We start from the raw sequence: 9,371 nt of genomic DNA on the forward strand, positions 1-9,371 counted from the left end.
TGGCACAAAGGTAATCTTGAGAACATTAATCTCTTCTCCTTTAAGTTCATAGGAGGCTACCGCAGCACTGTTTGTCATAAGAAGCCCACACGGTTGGTCCCCAAAATGGAAATTACTAGTCCAGTTGGATAATGATCTCTGGAAGGTGTCCCCTGGATCTTCTGAACCCTTAGTTGAGATCTCTGAGAATCCCATCCAGGAAATAAAAGGAAAAAAATTTAAAGGTTTTCCTTGAAGGTCATAGGAATCTTAAGCTCAGCACTTCTTTCTGGTGGGTTGATCTAACTCAACCACCTACAGATTGTAAAGGATACTGAGGCCCTGAGCTGCACCATACAGCAAAAGACTTATGATCTGGCTTGTGGGGGGTCAAGAAAATATGACCTTCAAAGATGACTTTGGAAATTACTGAAATGATAGGAGGTGACTTTGGAAATTATTGAAAGCTGTAGCTAAGAAGAGGGCAAAAAAGGAAAGAAAATAAAGGATTACCTGAAAAACTGACATCAAACATTGTAAAATGCAGAATTTGTCTTAAAATCATGTCTCAGGGCCAGAGCGATAGTACAGAGGGTAGAGTGTTTGTCTTGCAGAAGGCCAACCTGGGTTTGATCCCTGGTATCCCATATGGTCCCCCCAGCACCTCCAGGAGTAATTCCTGAGTCCAGATCCAGGAGTAACCCCTGAGAATCGCTGGGTGTGACCCAAAAAGCCAAAAATAAGACCAAAAGAACAAAAAATAAATAAAAAACAAATCATGTCTCATTTAGCAGTGAGAGGAACAAACAGTAAACTTCATAGAGGACAGACTAACTTCTGAATAAAAGCTCTCAAATTCAGATTTCACATTAAATATTGTCCTATATGCCTTCAATGATGTCACTTTCTAAATATATATAGATAAATGGATAATGATGATAACCATAGATGGTAAATGGTAGGCTATGAAGAATAATGATGATAATAGATTGAATAATGTTGTGAAAAGTTGGCATATTTGAAACTATCTTTTAACGAAAGAAAGAGTCCACAACTGAGAAAATTCAAAATGTCTCATTTGAACTGAACTAAAAGCCCTATAGACTGGAGAAATAGCTCAGTAATTAGAATATCTGCCTTGCAAATGTAAGATAGCAAGTTCAATATCTGTGCCACCACACATACCAACTTCAAACTTGGTAGTAGCTGCATTTTGAACCTAGTAACTGTGAGCAAGTTTTGGCCATAAATGTACATGTAAGCACCATAACAAAGGTATGCAAGTACCACAAATAAAGAATCATAAACTTCATTGAGCACCACAACTAAAATTGACCAAAAAAAGTGTGCTCCCTGATCATCACCATAACATCAGCAACAGAGGGAAAGGAGAATGAAAAAAAAAAACAACAGAAATACCTATGAGCTGTGCCAAAAAATGCTTTAAGAAATTATCAAGCAAATAATTGTATAGAAGTAATTTCTGACCATGAGAAATGATCACTTTAAAACGAAGGACAAAATTAATTTCCTTTTTATCCTGTCAAACAATATTTCAACCCTGTTCAATTTTTTAAAAAATTTAAGCCATTGTCAATGATAATGCAGTTAATGGTAGTGTTTTATGCACGCAACTTTCCAAAAACCACACCCTCCACTTGAGAGTGAAAGTCCTTCTCCTTCGTCTCAGAGTCCCTCCCACCACCCCCTTTCCTGCCTTCTTCCCCGAGCCCCACTTGGTAAGTTTAATTCTGTAAACCAGTTTAATATTGTAAACCAGTGGCAGTATTATAGCCAATGAGATTTATCTAGAGGAGTGATTATTTTATTTTTAATATAGAGAATAGAGAACTTTTCCCAAGACCTTGCTATGACAATTTGAAGTATAGTAAGCACTGACAATTTGTGACAGTTTCTATGGAGACTGACCGGGGCGGGGAGGGGGAGGATCTTGTGTAAACCAGTTATCATGATCACGATCATCCTGTTCATCGGTTGCCTTGAGCAGGCACCAGGCACCAGTAACGTTTCCTTCATCCTAGCCCTGAGATTTTAAAGTGCCACATCAAGGCCCTTTCAGGGTTAGGAGAATGAGACCCATCATTGTTACTGGTATTTGGCATATTGGTTATGCCATGGGGAGTTTGCCAGACTCTGCCATGTGGGCAGGTTACATTCAGTAGCCTGCCAGGTTATCCAAAGAAAAAAGTCTTTGCCAACTCTCTAAGATTGCATATCTTGATCCCTTGGGGTTTTTCAGGCTTTTATTATAGGCATGTGCTCTGCAAATATTCATAGACAACGCAGTCACCTTAGAAAATAACTGCTGTAGCACTGGAACCCTGGGCAACCCACCATGCCTGAGCCCCTTCCTGTTCATCCCCAAGGCTGCGCCCAGTATTCTCCCTCTCCCAGGTCAGTGAATATTTGAACCTGGGACTCGGCCTCCACCACACACACGCCAGAGGCGTCCTCTGGGGCCCTGGGCTGAGCCCCTTCCTATTAGCCCGGTTTTCTCCCTCTCCCAGGTCTGTATCCTCCCCCACACACCAGGTAACCGTAGGGGGCATGGCCTCTGCAAAAATGGGCCTGGGCTATGTGGAGGCTGGCAGCCACTCAGCAGTTGCAGGTAAAGGACCCATACCCAGCAATCTCATGTAATATCTCAGTCTCCATACGCCACACCAACATGAAGAAATAACCCAAATCCCCACCACGAGGAGAGGACGATGAAAAGAGTCCAGAAGCCTCAATAGGTGTTACTCACATAAGGGAGTTCTCTGATAAAGAATTTAGATATGAAGTAATGAAGATGTTCAATGAAATCAAAGAAACAGTGAGACAGATATCCAGAAAATTAAGAGGAAATGAAAGAAACAATCAAGAAAATACAGGAAGAAATGACAGCAGAAATAGAAAAGCTAAGCACAGAAATGTCATGAATAAAGGATTAGGTAGATGAAATAAAAAAAACTCAGTGTGCACCAACAACAGTAGAATAGCTACAGCTGAAGACAGAATCAGTGAGTTAGAACATCAGCTGCAGGAAGCCTACAGGCAACAACAAACAAAGGCAAGAGACCTCAAAATAGCTCTAGAGCGAATCAGAGTCCTAGGAGCTGATTCCAAGAGGAACAACATTAGAATCATGAGAGTACAAGAAGGACAGGGAGGCAACCCCAATGAAAAAGCCACAGTTAAAGAAATCATTGCTGAGAAGTTCACAGAGCTGGAGAATGCAGGCATCCAGATTTAAAAAGCTCAGAGGGTTCCAGTTAAAAAGACCCTAACAAAAACACTCCAAGACATATCATAGAATGATGGAAGCCACGTATGGAGACACAATAGTGCAAGCAGCAAGGTCGAAGAAGGAAATCACATACAAAGGAGCACCACTTAGATTCACAGCAGACCTATCAGAGGAAACTCTCCAAGCCAGAAGGCAATGGTGGGATATAGTGAAAAAAATCATCAAAATGAATACTTCAAAAAAATACTTTATCTGACTAAACTCACTCAAACTTGAAGGAACGGTACACTATTTTCTGGATAAACAACAGCTCAGGAACTTTATAGACTCAAAAACCAAACTAAAGGCTAAAGGGTCTACTATAAGACAAAACAAACACCTACAAGCACAACAAACCCTTACAGAAAGATGACATAAAACCCCATAACATTAATCTCTCTCAAGGACAATGGTCTAAATTCCCCAATTAAGAGACAAAGAGTAGCAAAATGGATTCAGAGACAGAACCCAACATTCTGCTGCCTACAAGAAATACATCTGAACAATCAGAATAAACACAGACTCAAAGTCAAAGTATGGAAAACAACCCTGCAAGCAAACAACTCCCTCAAAAAAGCTGGAGTGGCCTTACTAGTATTGGACAACATAGATTTCAGGTTGAAAAAGATTAGAAGGTACAGTGAAGGCCATTTTTATAAATTAAGGGTTATTTACAGCAGGAAGAAATTACACTCCTAAATGTATACACAACCAATGAGGGACCATCCAAATACCTATAATAACTGCTAACAGACCTTAAGAAGGGCATTGCAAGCAACACAATAAGAGTTGGAGACTTCAACACCACCTTATCACGTCTGGATAGATCAAGATTAAAAATCAACAAGGAAATAATGGCTGTGAAGGAAGAAACAGAAGACAGCTAATAGATATATACAGGACTTTATATCCCCCACAAAAAAGAATACATATTCTTTTCCAATGCACTGGAACATTTTCCAGAATAGACCATGCGCTGGGCCACAAAGCATACCTCAACAGAATCAGGAAGATGGACATTGTATCAACTATCTTCTGCATTGAAGATAGAAGTTAATCATGTACAGACGCAGAAAACCAAATCAAACACCTGGAAATTAAACAAATGAATGTTGAACAAAGAGTGGGTCAGGAAAGAAATCCAGGAAGAAATCAAAAGATACCTGGAAACAAATGAGAATGAAGACACGAGCTACCAGAACCTATAGAACACAGTTAAAGTTGTATTAAGGGGAAAATTTATAGCTCTGAAAGCACTTTTCATGAAGGAATAAAGGGCCACATAAACAACTTGACTTCACAGCTCAAGATATTAGAAAAGGACCAAAAAAAAAAAGAGCCAAAACCAGGCAGAAGGAAAGAGATCATAAAACTTAGAGCAGAAATCAACGACATAGAAACCATAAAAACAATCCGAAAGATCAACAAAATCAAGAGCTGGTTCTTCGAGAAAATAAACAAGATAGATAAACCACTAGCAACACTCACAAAGAGAAAAAACCCTAATAAAGCAAATCAGAAATGAGAACGGGAATATCACAACAGAAACCAAAGAAATTCAAAAGATCATCAGAGACTACTTTGAAAGTCTGTATGCCTCGAAACAAGAGAACCTAGAAGATGGATAAATTACTGGATTCCTATAATCTCCCAAGACTGAATCAAGAAGATCTAGAATACCTGAACAGTCCTGTTAATATCAAGGAAATGGAAACTGTAATCAAACGTCTTCCCAAAAAGAAAAGCCCAGGTCCAGAATATTCACTAGCGAATTTTTCCAAACATTTAAATAGGAGGATATATTGCCAGTTCTTCAAAGCTTTTCCAGGAAATTGAAGGAACAGAAACTCTTCCAAACAGTTTCTATGAAGTCCATATCTCTCTAATACTAAAAGGAAACAAAGTCACCGCAAGAAAAGAAAACTACAGGCCGGTATCCCTGATGAACACAGATGCGAAGGTTCTCAACAAAATACTAGCAAATAGAATTCAACAACTGATCAAAAAGATCATGCACCATGATCAAGTTGGATTCATCCTGGGAATGCAAGGAAACATCGGAAATCAACATTCAGATTCGGATTTTAACATTTGGAAATCAATCAGCATAATTAATCATATCAACAAAAGAAAAGATAAAAACCATATGATCATATCAATAGATGCAAAGAAAGCATTTGACAAGATCCAGTACCCATTTATTATGAAAGCCCTTGCCAAAATGGGGATAGAAGGGACTTTCTTCAATAGAGTTAAAGTCATCTACCACAAGACTATGTCAAGCATCATCCTCAATGGGGAAAAACTGAGAGCCTCTAAGATCAGGGATGAGACAAGGATGCCCACTCTCTCCACTGGAAGTACTGGTGTACTGGAAGTAGGTGCAATAGCAGTTAGTCAAGAAAAATATTAAGGGCATTCAGGTAGGAAAGGGAGAAATCAAGCTCTCACTTTCCGCAGATGATATGATACCATACTTAGAGAACCCTAAAATGTCTACCAAGAAACTAGAAGCAATAGACTTGTATAGTAAAGTTGCAGCCTATAAAATCAATACCAAAAAGTCCATGGCTTTCCTATATGCAAATAATTTGAGAGAAGAAAGTGACATGAAAAAAACAATTCCTCTCACAATTGTGCCCCAGAAAATGAAGTACATAGGAATCAGATCAACTGAGGACATAAAAGGCCTGTACAAAGAAAACTATAAAACTCTACTTCAGGAAACAAAAGAGGACAAGAGGAAATGAAAAGATATTCCCTGCTCATGGATCAGGAGAATTAACATTGTCAAAATGGCAATAATCCCAAAATGTGATCCCTATAATGATACACATGAAATTGTTCATAGAAATGGAGCAAACACTCCTGAAATTCATATGGAACAATAAGTCCCATGAATAGCTAAAGCAATTCTTGGGAAAAAGAAAATGGAAGGACTCAATTCCCCATTCCTCTGCTACAAAGCAGTAATAATTAAAACAGCATGGTACTGGAACAAAGACAGAGGTGCAGACCAATGCAATAGGGTTGAATACACTGACACCTCCCCCCAAATATTTGATCATCTAATATTTGATAAGGGAGCAAGAAATATGAAGTGGAGCAAGGAAATCCTCTTTAACAAATTGTGCTGGCAAAACTGGACAGCTACAAGCAAAAAAATATGGGCTCAGATCTCTACCTAACACCATGTAAAAAAGTAAGATCAAAATGGATTTAAGACCTCAACATCAGACCGGAATCCATAAGGTACATTGAAGACAAGGTTGGCAAAATCCTCCACAACATTGAAGCAAATTGTATCTTCAAAGATGACACACCACTGGTCAAGCAAGTGAAAACAGAGATAGACAAATGGAACTATCTTAAACTAAGATGCTTCTGCACCTCAAAAGAAACAAAGACCAAAATACAAAGACAATTTACAGAATGGGAAAGGATATTTTCCCAATACGCATCCTATAAGGGGTTGATATCAAGAATATACAAAGCACTGGTTGAACTCCACAAGAAGAAAACATCCAACCCCATCAAAAAATGGGGTGATGAAATGAACAGAAACTTTCTCAAAGAAGAAATCCGAATGGCTAAAAGAAACATGAGGAAATGCTCTACATCACTCATCAACAGGGAGATGCAGATCAAAACAGTGAGATATCATCTCACACCACAGAGACTGGCCCACATCTAAAACAACAAAAGCAACGAGTGTTGGCGTGGATGTGGCGAGAAAGGGACCCTCCTTCACTGCTCTTGGAAATGCCGACTGGTTCATCTCTTTTGGAAAACAGTATGGACGATTCTCAGAAATTTAGAAATTGAGCTCCCTTTGACTCAGCAATACCACTCTTGGGAATATATCCCAGAGAGGCAAAAAAGTACAGTTGAAATGACATCTGCACTTCTATGTTCATTGCTTCTATGTTCATAGCCAAAATTTGTAAAAAAATGTGAGTGCCCGAGAACAGATGATTGGTTAAAGAAACTTTGATACATCTACACAATGCAATACTATGCAGCTGTTAAAAAAGATGAAGTCATGAAATTTATATACAAGTGGTTCTACCTGGAAAGTATCATGCTAAATGAAATGAGTCAGATAGAGAGGGACAGACATAGAAAGACTGCACTCATCTGGGGAATATAAAGTAACAGAATGGAAGACAAACACCCAAGAACAGTTGAGATAAGTACCAGAAGGTCTGCTCCACGGCTTGGAAGCCAGCAGCACATGCTAGGGGAAATGGCAGCTCAGATAGAGAAGGGAACACCAAGTAAAGGACGTTTGGAGGATTTGCTCGGTATGCGAGATGCATGCTGAAAGTAGACTATAGACCAAACATGATGGCTACTCAATACCTATATTGCAAACCACAACACCCTAAAGGAAAGAGAGAGCAAAAGGAAATGCCCTGCCACAAAGGTGGAGCAGGGTGGGGGGCATAGGGTGAGGGGTGGGAGGGCTACTTGTATAATGGTGGTGGAAAATGGGCGCTGGTGGAGGGATGGGTACTCGATCATTGTATAACTAAAACCCAAACACTGAACTTTCTAAGTTTACAACTGTACCTCATGGTGTTTCACTAATTAAAAAAAGTATAAAAAAGAAATAATAAATAAATAAAATCTCAGGGCTGGGAAGAATGGAGATGTTACTGGTGACAACTCGAGTAAATCGATGAACAATGGGATGACAGTGATACAGTAATGCAGTAATAAAGACTTTTACTTACAAAAATAGAATCTTACAATATAAACCAAAAACTGAAGAAAAAAAAAGGAACTGCTGTGCGATCTGGTCTTCCTAAATCACAGCTTGCATAGAACTAGCATTACTAATATCTTGTTTTCCCTTCTAATTTTGAGGAGAGGAAAAAAAAACAAAAACTAAACTAAACCACGTTTTTCTTTCCATGAAAGAGCTCACTACTCTTTCTTCAGCTGGAATTTCTCAGCCTGTCTTGTCATGTCAGTTCTACAGCTTCTGTACTAAGTTAATCTCAGCGCTTAGGGCAAAATTGGTGCTTTCTACCTGGCAGTGACAAATAGGTAGAAGGTTTACTTGGCATTTCACAGCCCACACTTTGGGCAATGGGTGTGTTCAATGTGTCTGCACATGCCTGGCTCTAGGATTCCCTGTTTTTCTCTAATAACAATAAAATCACAAAATCATACTCACCAAAGTAGCCAATTTATTCTGTACAAGGAAGGACTAGAGAAAGCATGCAGGTTGGTGACAGTGACAGCCCTGGGAAAGGACACTGCCCTCTCCAAGGGAATGGCACTAAGGAAGAGGCTGCCTCTGCCTTCCCCCATGCCTTCCATGATGTCAGGGAAGCAGTAGGAAAGGAAAAGCTAGGAATTAAAAGAGGTCATGAAATGCAAAGATTGGAGAGTTGTTTAGTGCCCTTGGGGTCTAATTCTTCGAACCTTTTGTAAAAGACTTCTTTAGTACCTCACACACAGAGCAATATTCATGATGAATATTACACTGGAGGAAATTGCCTGTATGTTAATGTTCTATGAATGTATAAATTAGTTGGAAGTTTGGATAAATAATGTTAAATCATCCTCACTGGCCTTTGAGATCTCACTCAACCACATATACACCTGTGTTCCTATAGAACATGTTATTTCACAGTGAAATATTAATAACGTTCTCCCTAAAATTCTCACAGTTCATAAAATTTGAAATTATGAATTTTTCTAGATCCAGCAGCACAGAGAATAGATGGACTTTACTCATTTCAAATACATTCCATCCTCTTCAGAGTGGCAGCCAGAAGACCAGGGTTAGAGCAGTCCCTGGGCCTCAGCTACTTTCCTGATTCTGTCTTCAGTCTGTGCCAATTGATTCAAGAGACAGCGTTAGCATTGCACCAGGAGCAAGGGTCAGTGGAAAATCAGTTACACTTGTTGAATTTGTATAGCAAAATACTGTGGAAGTTGTATGGATGGTCTTATCCATAGGCTTTTACGTCATGTCTTGCTAATGTTTCCTTTGAATTTTGAGGCAAGACATTCTGAAGTATCAGATGAAATTAGAAATGAAGGATTCTAAAATATATCATTGGAAATGAAGTTTAGCCAATCAAGAAAT

The sequence above is a fragment of the Sorex fumeus genome, unplaced genomic scaffold (assembly GCF_029834395.1).
Source record: "Sorex fumeus unplaced genomic scaffold, SorFum_2.1 ptg000026l, whole genome shotgun sequence".
Taxonomy (NCBI): Eukaryota; Metazoa; Chordata; class Mammalia; order Eulipotyphla; family Soricidae; genus Sorex; species Sorex fumeus.